The sequence below is a fragment of the Cyprinus carpio genome, chromosome A16 (genome assembly GCF_018340385.1).
Source record: "Cyprinus carpio isolate SPL01 chromosome A16, ASM1834038v1, whole genome shotgun sequence".
In the NCBI taxonomy this organism is placed as follows: Eukaryota; Metazoa; Chordata; class Actinopteri; order Cypriniformes; family Cyprinidae; genus Cyprinus; species Cyprinus carpio.
In genome coordinates this window covers 18,472,543-18,484,859 of record NC_056587.1, presented here as the reverse complement: position 1 = coordinate 18,484,859, position 12,317 = coordinate 18,472,543, and the positions used below count along the sequence as shown (strand labels likewise).

The window sequence follows — 12,317 nt, the reverse complement described above, 5'->3', positions numbered from 1 at the left end:
GGACCGAGGACCACCGAATAATTGAGACCCTCTGTTTCACACCATTCTTTCTTTCTGTTGCCGTTTCTCTAAAGTGACAAAAGTTCACCAACTGTTTGCAGCTTTTCATTTCAGTCGAGTGTGCAATTAATGAATATCCAGCTGGTTAAAATTCGGAACATTCTGTGCTGTTGCATTATGATTGTTTCATCTGCCATAAAGTAACATGGTATTACTGTGATTTTTGGACATGTACTGTGGTAATGTCATGTGCTTGGACATTTATCATTGCAATACTATAGTATTCTTTGACGTCATAAAAATATAATCATTTAGTGCTATCAAAATACCATGATATTACTATATTACTGTACATGTCCAAAAACATGGTATTTGTACATTTTATCATAGTAATAACAAGTCTTCTTGTCGAAGATGTGCATTAAGTTTGAATATTTTTGTGTTGTGGTAGAGGGCTGTTGCATTATGATTGTTTTATTTGAAATGGCAGGTTGCTGGATGGTTTTTGTTTGGTAACTGATTTAAAGTGCCCATGTCGCTCATTAATATTTCATTGCAGTTAGGATGGTTGAAGCTCTGGGCTGGTACTTTATAGGTTCAAACCCTGGAAGGAGCCGTCAATGAAGCATCACTGTTGCCCTCTTGATGATTTTATATTCTCAGGTGCTGCAGTCTGAAGCGTATCTCACAGCCATCAGATGGTAATACCATGCTACTTATGATATATACTGTATACCCTGATGCTGAATTGTATTTATGTGGCACTCCAAAGCACGTCCAGAAAAAATAGCTTGAACCATGGCATATTTTGGTACTTTTTTGCTAAGTTTACTCTATTCTCATTGTACACGAAAAAGTACCATGGTATCACCTTGTTTTTCGACATGTACTGTGCATATACTATGGTATACTTTGAAGTACCTTGTACAATGTAAATTGCATACTTTATGAATATATTAGCATTCAGTATCATGATGTATATGAAAATACCATAGTATTACTAAAGTACATGTCTAGAAAAGCATGGTTTTTCAAACATTTACCATGTTGATACTGTACCTTTTTTCTTGGAAATTTACTTTGGAATTACTCTGTGATATTATGATAAATATTATGCTACAGACACAAGATGGTTTAAGCAACTGGTCAAAGTATTTTTGTTTTAAGTTAATATTAGGAAATGTAATACAATGTTGCATTAAATTGACGACAAGTGACAGTTTAAAATGTTACAAAAGATTTAAATTTTTATAAAAGCTGTTCTTTTGAACATCCCGGAGAGAGAGAAATATATATATATATATATATATATATATATATATATTTATATTTTTTTTTTTTTTTTTTTTTTTTTTTTTATCAATGAATTTTTTTTTTTTTTTTTTTTTTTTTATTATTTTATTTAGATTAATTTTCATAATGACCTCAAAACTTTTGGACAGCTGTTGTAGTACTAGTTTGGATTACCATTTAAATAACATGTAATATAATAATAATTCAGTAACGTGGTATTGGACATTATAGAATTGACATCTGACTCCACCATTGTACCATGGTATCACCACAAGACGTTTTTTTTATGGAATACACTATTAAATCTCATAAAAACGGCAAATATTTTGGCAGTACACAGCAGTTCTTAGACACCTTCTTAGTTCTTTTATAGATTACTGATTTCTCTTTACAGCACACTCTAAGCTCTAGTTATGCTTCACATCATTTCTGCACAGAATGTGTTTTCTCCCATATTCAGTCTGTCCAGAGTTTGCATGGTTTGCTGTACTTAAGGAGCGTGAGTGTATTCTCTAGTGTGGTCATGTTTATCTCATCTGTTGGAGTCAATGAGCGGCTGATAAAAACACTCTTTTGAAAATGTCACTCTGTTTATCCTGAGGTCAGTGGATTTCTATGCCGTCTGGAGTCAACACTCATCCTCTAATCACCTCATTGGCTGCCACCGGCTGGCTCAGGTCTGAATGGTGGTGTGCAGGTAGATCACATGCCCAAAGAAATGAACACAGCCCATCAGACGGCTCGTGCTCAGCCTGCACATGGCAGGTGGTTGGCAGTGTGTTTTTAATAAGTTGGGCTGGTTGCCAGGGGCAGTAGCACTCTGTCATATCTCGTGGGATGTGTTGTGTCTTCTGCTTGTCTGTAATGTCTTTAAGCATCCTTCCATTAACAGTGTTTTGCTTGCAAAGAAAAAAAAAGAGCACAAACACAGTTGTTTTGTTGTTGTTTCTGGAAGAAATTTGGCAGCATAATATTCATTTTTTGTTGTTGTTCTTGCATTTCTCTAAAATCATTTATTATTGTTCATTACAATTGGAGTTGTTCTCATCTAAGATATGGTATAGAATGCTATGTTCATATATTATATATAATGTTTCCATCCAAATTGTGAATTTATTTCTTGCAGAAAATCGAAATATTGCAAAAAAAATTTGTGCCTAAAGCAGCACTTCCATCCAGTGTGTTCAAGAGAACAAAAATTCTAAATTCAGGGAAATTGGCACAAAATAAATAGGGACATGGATGTTGTATCCACTGAGTAAAGTCTGTAAAAATTGTAAATAAATGTAATAATTTATTGTTAGCAATTGTTGCCAGATGTAGTATTTATTATTATTATTAATAATATGAATAGGCTATTATTTTTTATATTCTCATTTTAATCTTAGTTTTAGTAATTTCAACTTATTTTATTTCAGTTAGTTGCAAAGGCAACATTTCTAATTTCCAATTTGATTTTTATCTAATTTTTATATTTTATTTTATTTCATTTCAGTTTTATTTCAATTCATGAAAACAATTTTAATATTTAATTAACAATAATAATGCTGTGCCATAGCAGCATTTGAGATGCTGCATGTGCAATTATATTATATTTTAGCTTTTATAATTTTGCTTTTGTTTTTATTTTAATTTTAGTAATTTTAGTACTTCAACTTTTTCCAGTTATAACCTATAAACTTACAGTATATAGTGATATATATTGTGCATATTGTGGAAATTGTATTTATTGGTCCGGTGTGCTGTTTTATTTGGTGATTTATTTGGAGCCGTCTGCTCAGTGTCTCGCTCAATACAGTGGCACGCTTTCACTGACTACAGGAAATTGGTTCTGGCTGAGATGTGCAGCTCTGAACAACAACACCACCTCACGAGATGTGAATCATAGAGCATATCAATTTTTCAGCAAGAGCTTTTAGGTGGCGTGCGCATACAGGGGTTTGAAATCCCTGGCCTGTTTCTCACAGCCGAGTCCGACTCTGCTGCCTGCTCCACTTTGTTGTGCTTAATTCAGAAAGCCTGACAGCATCTTAGAGAGGGCATATTGCACAGATACATGTTTCAAAAAGAGGTTATTCCAGGCCTTTACTGAGTGAAAAGATGGTTTTGTGTGTTGTGTGAAATGTGCATACACACACTGGACTGAAGATCTCTTGAGACTGTTGTCTTCTACGTCTAATTCACTTCTTTTTCGCTATGAAGACTTATTTTATGGTGCACGCAGATTAGACACACTGTAGAAAATGCATGCGTGCATCTTTATCTGGAGTTATGCTATTTTTGCTATTGCTCATAGTTTTATAATGCATTTAGGTTTGCAGGGGCATTAGTATTTTTATTTTTTTATTACAAGGGGCACCATGGACAGTCTGTGTTACTTTGAACCCAATATTACTTGAAAAGAAATGAATACTTATCTTCAGCAAGGATGCTGTAAATTGATCAAAAGGGCAATTTTTTTTGTAAGAATCTTCAAATTTAAAATAAATGCTGTTCTTCTATTCATACGAGAATTATGAGAAATCCTGTCAAGAATCCTATATGTTTTCCACAAAAATATTAAGCAGCACAACAGTTTTCAACATTGGTAATAACAAGAAATGTTTCTTGATTTTAACACAGAACATTGTAGCATCATAGCTGTTACTATTTTAGTGTATGTCCATTTTGTATTTACATGGAATAATTTGCCTTCATATTCCAGGTTAAATTACTGTATCTCAGCACTGTGAGTGTCCATGAGAGACCGCTGGAGTCCTGTGGACCTCTCTAATTAATCTTTGATGACAAGTTCTGCAGGAGAGAGCTTCATGGAGCTGAAGCCTTGCAGTTTTATTCATGACCAAGCTGAATCATCGCTCTGATTTATGGTACATGATTGTTCATCTAGGCATTTAGGAGGCCTGAATTCTCTTGTAATTATACCCAGTGCTCCATGAAGAACCATCTTGCATCTAACCTCTGCTGATCTTCCCCTGCCTCCAGATCTGTGTCAGCAAAGAGGACAGAGGTGCAAGTGCAGATGAAAACACCTGATGTTCGGTGCTCTCTGCAGATTTTTATATGCTCACCCTGGCAAAACACAATACACAAGATTGGATTGGCTCGGATATGGCTCTTTTAAGGCTCAAGAGTTCTTAGTAGAGCTGCATGATAATTGTTGTTTTGCTCAAAAATTTTTATCACGATTATGGTCATTTTAGATTGCATCAGAATTCTTACACTTTGTCAACTTGTATGGTTTATTTTAGCACATCTTGTTTCCACATAGTTTTTATTTATTACTTATCTAAACATAATTTTTTACATGAAATCTACAAGAAGTAGATTCTCTCAGAAGATAAACCATTGAAATATTTGGTATTCAACAATTGCAAATGTTGTTGTTTTTTTTTGTTTTTTGTTTTTAAACCGCATAAAACAGTGTAAACAGTGTGAAGTTTAAGAATCCGTATTTCTTGAATATTTATCATTTCATTAATGTGCGTGCACAGTTTTGACACATAGATGCATTTTGGAAAACCTATAGGCAATTTGCTAAAGAGTCAGGTAAAACAAAATTTATTGTATAATTAAGTAAGTAAAAATGATTAAACATTTTTTTGTAGTTATTTGCACCTCAGTGTGCGGATATTCACTACAAGAAGTCATGACAAAAAAACATTTTTTTTAAGCATCTGTGCAGCTGATTTTGCATGAAAAAAATATGTGGGTCAAATTAGGCACTAACACAATAGAAATAATACTAAAAAATAGAAGGGAATTATTACATTTTTGTAATAAAAACCAAAACAGTAGAAGTTTTGTGTTTTTACATAAATCTTTAGTATTTTTTCATAGTGACAGAAGTTGTACGCAGTTTTTGAACGCAACATGAGAGTAAAATGAAAGAAAGAAGCTCTTGACATCTGGCAAACCACTTGAATGAAAGCTTGTGGAAGCTTGTTGTCAGTGCAAGATAATGCAAGTGTCAAATGAAAAAAAAAAAAATTGGATAAATAACCAGGCAAATATCGCAGATGATTATGCTTGCTGACAGATGCTAATCGAGAGAAGCATAAATCATGATCACAATTAAAATACTATTTATCATGCAGATCTAGCTAGTTCTAGTTTCATTTAAATAAATCAAGTTTGTATCAGATTTTCTCCTCGAGAGAATTGTTTTCGTTAAGAGTGCAAATGTATAACATATATGAGGACAGGTTAGCTCTGATTATTTGGTTGTGTGAGATTTTGTCAGAGTTTGAAGTTGGAGTTCATATAGAAATTTGACTTTTGATTGCCAGCTGTTTTTGCTAAATTTGAGCAGCAGATTTTAAAAAATCTCCAATTTGTTCTGGCCCACTGCTGTTCAGAAGAAACAATTGAGATATTGAGAGTCTCACATTTTTCTTTCCTGTAGGAAGATATAAAAGATCACACATCCACAGCTGATGGAGCATCTCTCTCTCTCTCTCTCTCTCTCTCTCTCTCTCTCTCTCTCTCTCTCTCTGCAGCACTATAATAGATTTTCAAAAATCCCACAGGCACCTAATGCATCCTGGGAAAGTTGAAACCGCTGGTGTGCCCATCAGTGTAATCGATGTAATCTCATCCGTGTGCCCTCAGCCTTCAGTCCTGGAGCCATTTGAGCTTCCACGATTCTCATGGAGGGCTCATATGCTACAGGAGCGAGACCCATCCAAATATGTTTCCCGGACAAGGAAGCAGTTTTTCACTCTAGGTGCCATTGAGGCTAGTGCATGTTGCTTATCTATATTGCACTCTTAAAGGGCGATTTCAAATTTTCCTTTCTCTTTGGAGTGTTACAAGCTGTTCGTGAATAGATAAGATCCCTAAAGTTGCAAAGACTAAAGTCTCAAACCCAAAGAGATATTCTTTTTTAAAAGTTAAGACTAGTCCACACCCTCCTAAATCTCTTTGTTTAAAAAACGGCCCCTCACGTCTGTGTCACGATGTGGGAAGATTTGCATAACACCGCCTAAATGTTCACGCAAAGAAAGAAGGTATAACTTTTATTCTTGCTGTTGCCGCCGGCGCCATGTTGTGGAGATGCTGTTTCGTCGTAAAAGGGAAACTTTTTATGTTGGCATTGAGTATTGGGACTTGGATAGAAATCAGTGGTTAAGTTGTATTTACAACACTGTTCCAGAACAGTTCAACCAAAATATTCAGATGTGTGCAGCACATTTTATGGATGACTGTTTCCTGATTCTGGGAGAGTAGACTACAGTGCCGGCTGTTCTGACTCACAGTCTGTAAGTACGTTTACTTATGGAAAGAATTTGCCACTGATGATTCAAATGCAAGTTTTGAGCAGTGTAGAGTAGCTTGTTGTTTGTCGTTTCTCCGATCACAAATCCAGACATGGCTTTATGTTTACGCGGCACGATGCAATGCAACGTGTAAAAAGACAGTAAAAGTTATTATAATCCATAATCATGTCCCCACTGGATGCAACAAATGGTTCGTTTGTAATGGGTTTTATTGTTTTTGTCTTGTCGCGCCAGTTTTCTGACCGGGACACACATCACATTATGACAAGGGGTGTAACATTTCCGTCACATGCTTGAGGCATTTGGCCAATCACAACGCACTGGATAGCTGGGCAATCAGAGCGCATCTCGCTTTTCAGACCAATGAGTTTTGTAAAAAATCACGAGTTTCAGAAAGGCGGAGCATAGAGGAGAAACAATAATGTACATTATGTGGAAAATAATGTTATTTTTTTTTTTTTACCTTAAACCGCATAAACACATTTCATTACACAAAATACACAAAATAATGTTCTTTTTAGCAATGTCATATGACCCCTTATTGGCATTGATGGTTCCATGAAGAACCTTTTGCTACAAAAGCACCCTGTTGGATCCTTTTAGGAATGTAAAGTTTTGAGCATTTCTGATTTGAAAAAGGTTTTGCACTGAAAAGTAGCAAGGTAGCATAACATTTTTGTGAATTTGTCCCAGTGTCCTTAAACGTGTAGAGGGCAGTGGGTTTCCATATTGCTGCATGTGTTGGGCTTTAAGATATTCAGGAGGCGTTCGCTTTATACTGTTTCCAAATGCACGTTTAAAAATACTTTCTTTTAATTACTGCTAGCATCTTGTAGCTCTTATTATAGATGATTTTCCATGCTGCATGTTTTTCTGAGGATTAATGGTTTGTTCATTTGTTAACAATGTGGTTTGGGAAACGGACAGTCTGGAAAAAAATATTGCGGGCACTTGAAAAGCTTCATTGAGTGGCTCTTAAAAACCTTTCCCCAGACAATTGAGTTTGAGGCAGAGCAGAAGGTACATCAGATGAGTAGATGGCGTGCACTTGGCACGGGCAGATGGTGGGTAATGCGGCGTCGCAGGGGACGGCCCCGTCTTGCTGGCCTGCTTGTTTAACTGAACCAGATACAGTACATGCTACTCTACTTCACATGAATAGAGGCACATTTTTGTGTCCTGACAGAAGTGGTTAATAAATTATATGAATGTTCGCAAAATCCTTGTATCTGCCCTTAAAATGGTGAGTTCTGTTTTTTATTATTATTTTATTTGTGGTTTAAATTAATTGTAGTTTTTTTATGAGCCCTTCTGATGTGACCTGGCTAAAAATTTTTTTAAAGGATATGCACCTGATTATTTGTTAAAAAAAGATAAAGAATTTAATATTTATAAGATACTGCCTAGAAGCATGCTAGTAACATGGTAATCATGCTAGCAACATGCTACTAACCTGCTAATCATGCTAGAAACATGCTAGCAGCATGCTAATCATGCTAGAAATATGCTAGTAAAATGTTAGTCATGCTAGAAACATGCTAGCAAACATGCTAGTAACATGCTTATCATGCTAACAACATGCTAATAATGCTACAGTCATGCTAGTAATTGGTAACCATGTTAGTAACATGCAAGTAACTTACTAATCATGCTTACAACATTGTAACAACATGCTAATCATGCTAGAAACATGTTAGAAACATGCTAGCAAATTGCTAGTAACATGTTAATTATCTTATAAACATGCTAGCAACATGCTAGTAACTTTGCTAATCATGTTAACAACATGCTAGTAACACACTAGATGTTAGAACAATGCTAGAAACATTGTAACAACATGTAATCATGCTAGAAACATTGTAACAACATGCTAATCATGCTGGAAGCATGCTAGTAAAACATGTTAATCATGCTAACAATATGTTAGTAACATGTTAATTATGATAGAAACATGTTAGTAAAACATGCTAATCATGTTAGAAGCATGGGAGTAAATTTCTAGTCATGCTAGCAACATACTAATAATGTTAGAAACATGTTAACAGCATGCTAGTAACTTGGTAATCATGCTAACAACATGCTAATCATGCTAGAAACATGCTAGCAACATGCTAATCATACTAGAGTCATGAAAGCAACATGCTAGAGACATGTTAAATTATGCTAGCACAATGTTAATTCATGTAAATTGTGATTGTGACGTGTTAATTTACATTAAATCATGCAAGAAACGTGTGTTCCCACTCTGTTCCAAACTTCAGTTTCAACAATTAAAATTAAACTTTAAGCATTTCAAAGCTATTCCAAACCTTCAGACAAGACTTTCTCAAGCCAACTTCAAAGTTTGTCTGCGAACTTTACTTGTCTAGTTTTATTTATATAATGCATTGGGAGCTAGCAGACCTTTGGCGCTGTTGAGAGCACCGCTCACATGGAAAGTTGACATTTTGCAAGTGTGTTTACAAGTTATAATAAACATGAGGTTAAACAGACAAAGGGTTTCAGACAGACAAGTTTCAGCCTGTAATGTTTGGAGCTTGTCCCAGCAAAGGGTCACTCACAGCTTGACATGGTCAGAACTTTTCAGACTGACCTGACAGAGCAGCATATGAAACCCATCGTCTGGTAGAACAAACATTCTGTACTGATAATGAACATACGTCAGCTCCTTCTTGCCACACTTCAGAAACTTGTCTCCATATAATCACACATCTCTGACCTTTACAGATCTGAAGCTGCTGGATATCATTTTGGATGTTAAATACTTGGTTCTATCTCAGTGAAATATGCAAAGAAAATATTTATTTGTTAGCTTTGTTACTATTTTTTGGTGTTGATAGTAGTATTTTAATTATTGGCTGACATACATAAGCCTCTACTAATCAGAACAGACCAAAATACAAAATACTATTTTTGGCTATATTTTCCTGAATACTCTGGTATTTTGGTACTCATGCCCTCTTTTACTGACAAGAATCCGGCTACATGATGGTTGTAAGTTAATGTTTAATTTTGCAGAAGGCATGAAGGCATGTATGGTGAAATGCAGCTGTAGAGAGTAGCACACGAGTATCTTCCAGTGTGACAAACCTGGTTAACGGACACAGAGCAAGTCACATTCTCTGTAGCCATGGTGATCTGCAGCTTTTTCCCTGATCCGATTTTCCACAGCCCCCTCTCATCCCCTCACTAGATCTTATGCAAATGAACGGCTCTCAGAAGGTGGAATGTAGCCCAGCCGCCTTCCGTCGATCCTGGAAATGAGCAAAGCTATGAGAAGATGAAGCGATAATTCATCTTATTCTGAGCTCTGATCTCAGCGCTGTGCTTTGGCTTGACGAGGATGTAATTGGTCTCAGTGGGGTTTTGTGAGTATGTGTGGCCATAGATAAGCCAGCTCAGTTCTCTTGTAGATCTTGTCTGGTGGACTCGATGGATATGCACATTGTCATATCTCTTCTGCGGACATCATGTTCAGCAAACCCTAAATTTAGTGTTTGGAGAAGGAAAGTTTTATTCAGAGTTTTATTCTTGGCCCCTGTGCAGTTCTTCAGTAGCAGTTTAATAAATGAACAAAAATTATTTCTTTAAATATTTATTTTTTTATAGGGGCCACTGTTTGAGTTGTTTGTAGTGAGTTTTATATTCAGATTTTGAGATTTATTTGACAAAAAAAAAGTTTTAAAAAATTATATAATATAATATTTATCAAGGATAACACAACGTTGCAAAAACGTATTTCCATTGCGCTAGAACCACAGTGAACTAAACTCAACTAAAACTATTTAAAAATGTTTTTGATAACTGAAATAGTTAAATTAAAATATAAAAATTATTAAAGTTTTTTAAATAAATTTAAGTTGAAGTAATAAAATTGTTAAAGCTAAAATAAAATCAAGTAAAGAAAAAAAATCTAATAAATATTCCAAAAGCATGTAAAATGACTCAAATATAAATTACGACTAAAACTGAAAATATAAAAATAAAAGCTAACTCAAAATATTATAAATACTGTAATAGTAGATAAACTTTAAATTTCAGAACTCAAAACTTAGTCTTAAAAGACAATATAATAAGTATTTAATGGCTTTTTTCTACAGCCCATGAATAATCACATTTTACAAATTGTATGAAAGTATGTAAGTGCATCAAAAAAGCCTGTATAATTATAAGGATCAGAGGGCAGAAAATTATCATAAAAAGCTAAACTGTGTTTTTGATGCAAAAAAATAAATAAAAATAGGATATAGTCAATTTAAATGAATACTAGCACATTTTTGGACTTGAAAGGTGTACGTGAAGTGACTGTTATAAGAAAAATCCATGCCATAAATAATGATGAGACAGTGCCTTCTCATAGGATTAGACCACACAGTCTCATGAATAATTAGGAGATGCTGCAGACTTATCATTGAGTTCAAACAAAGAACAACAAATCAGAATAACTAGCATAGTGTTCTAGTGTTTCGTGACCCTGGTAATACACTATTACCAAGGAGGAAAAAAAATTATATTGAGATTTCCAGGTCACAAACAATCACAGAAAACATTCAAGTAATCTAAAAATAGATTTTTTTCTCTCTATTCACAAGGCGTATGTTATTTTGGCTTTTTAAGGTCAGGTCATGATGATCGTCATGGGTTTATCACTGATCATTGGTTGTAAAGATAAAGATAATGCATATCCTCCAGAGTGTCACCATGGTGACAGAGATGATAAGATGCTGCACTGCTGTATGAACCAGATTTACAAAGATGCAATATTGGCTTAATTATGGTCTAACTGTGCTTTATTAAATGAGATATTGTGTACTTTGCTACATGTTGTACCACTGCATGTTGTTGCATTTTGTGCACTTATGAAGTCCACTTATAATGTTATTCAAGGCATCTTACACCAAAAAATTTAGTTTTTCATAACCATTTTCCACCCTCACTCTCTGATCTTGTCTCAGGCCTACAATATCATGACTGAGGTGCCCTTGAGGTGCCCTTGAGCAAGGCACCGAAGGCACCGAACCCCCAACTGCTCCCCAGGGGCCGCAGCATAAATGGCTGCCCACTGCTCCGGGTGTGTGTTCACGGTGTGTGTGTGTTCACTGCTGTGTGTGTGCACTTTGGATGGGTTAAATGCAGAGCACGAATTCTGAGTATGGGTCACCATACTTAGCTGTATGTCACTGTCACTGATGCTTAATTTTAATCTGACAGTTTTGCCACAGTGCCTTTTAAGAAATAGTCCGCTCAAAAATTAAATTGTGCTTAATTTTGCTCACCTTCAGGTCATCCAAGATATGAGTTTGTTTCTTCATCAGAACAGATTTGGAAAAATGAATCATTAAATTACTTGCCATCAGAATGAGAGTCCAAACAGCTGATAAAAGCATCACAATAATCCACAAGTAATCCTCATGAGTCCAGTCCTCTCCTGATTCAGATGAGGCAACTTTTCACTGGCGAAAGCAGTATTATGGATAGAGAAATTGTTTGAAGTTAAAAATGTGTTAATGATGGATTTGTTTCTTACAAACATGCAGCTTTTCACTTCATAAGACATTCATTAATGGACTGGACTCATGTGGATCACTTGTGGATTATTGTGATATTTTTATCAGCTGTTTGGACTCTCGTTCTGACGGCACCCATTCACTGCAGAGGATCCACTGGTGAGCAAGTGACGCAATGCTACATTTCTCCAAATCTGTACTGGTGAAGAAACAAACCAATCTACATCCTATGGACTGT

General features: G+C 35.4%; 1 protein-coding gene across 17 annotated transcripts in view; it reads left to right on the top strand.

Annotated features, from left to right (window-relative positions):
• LOC109087787 (regulating synaptic membrane exocytosis protein 2-like) overlaps window positions 1-12,317 on the top strand; it is a 150,135-nt gene that overhangs the window by 123,037 nt on the left and 14,781 nt on the right. The gene's annotated exons all lie outside the window — the stretch shown is intronic.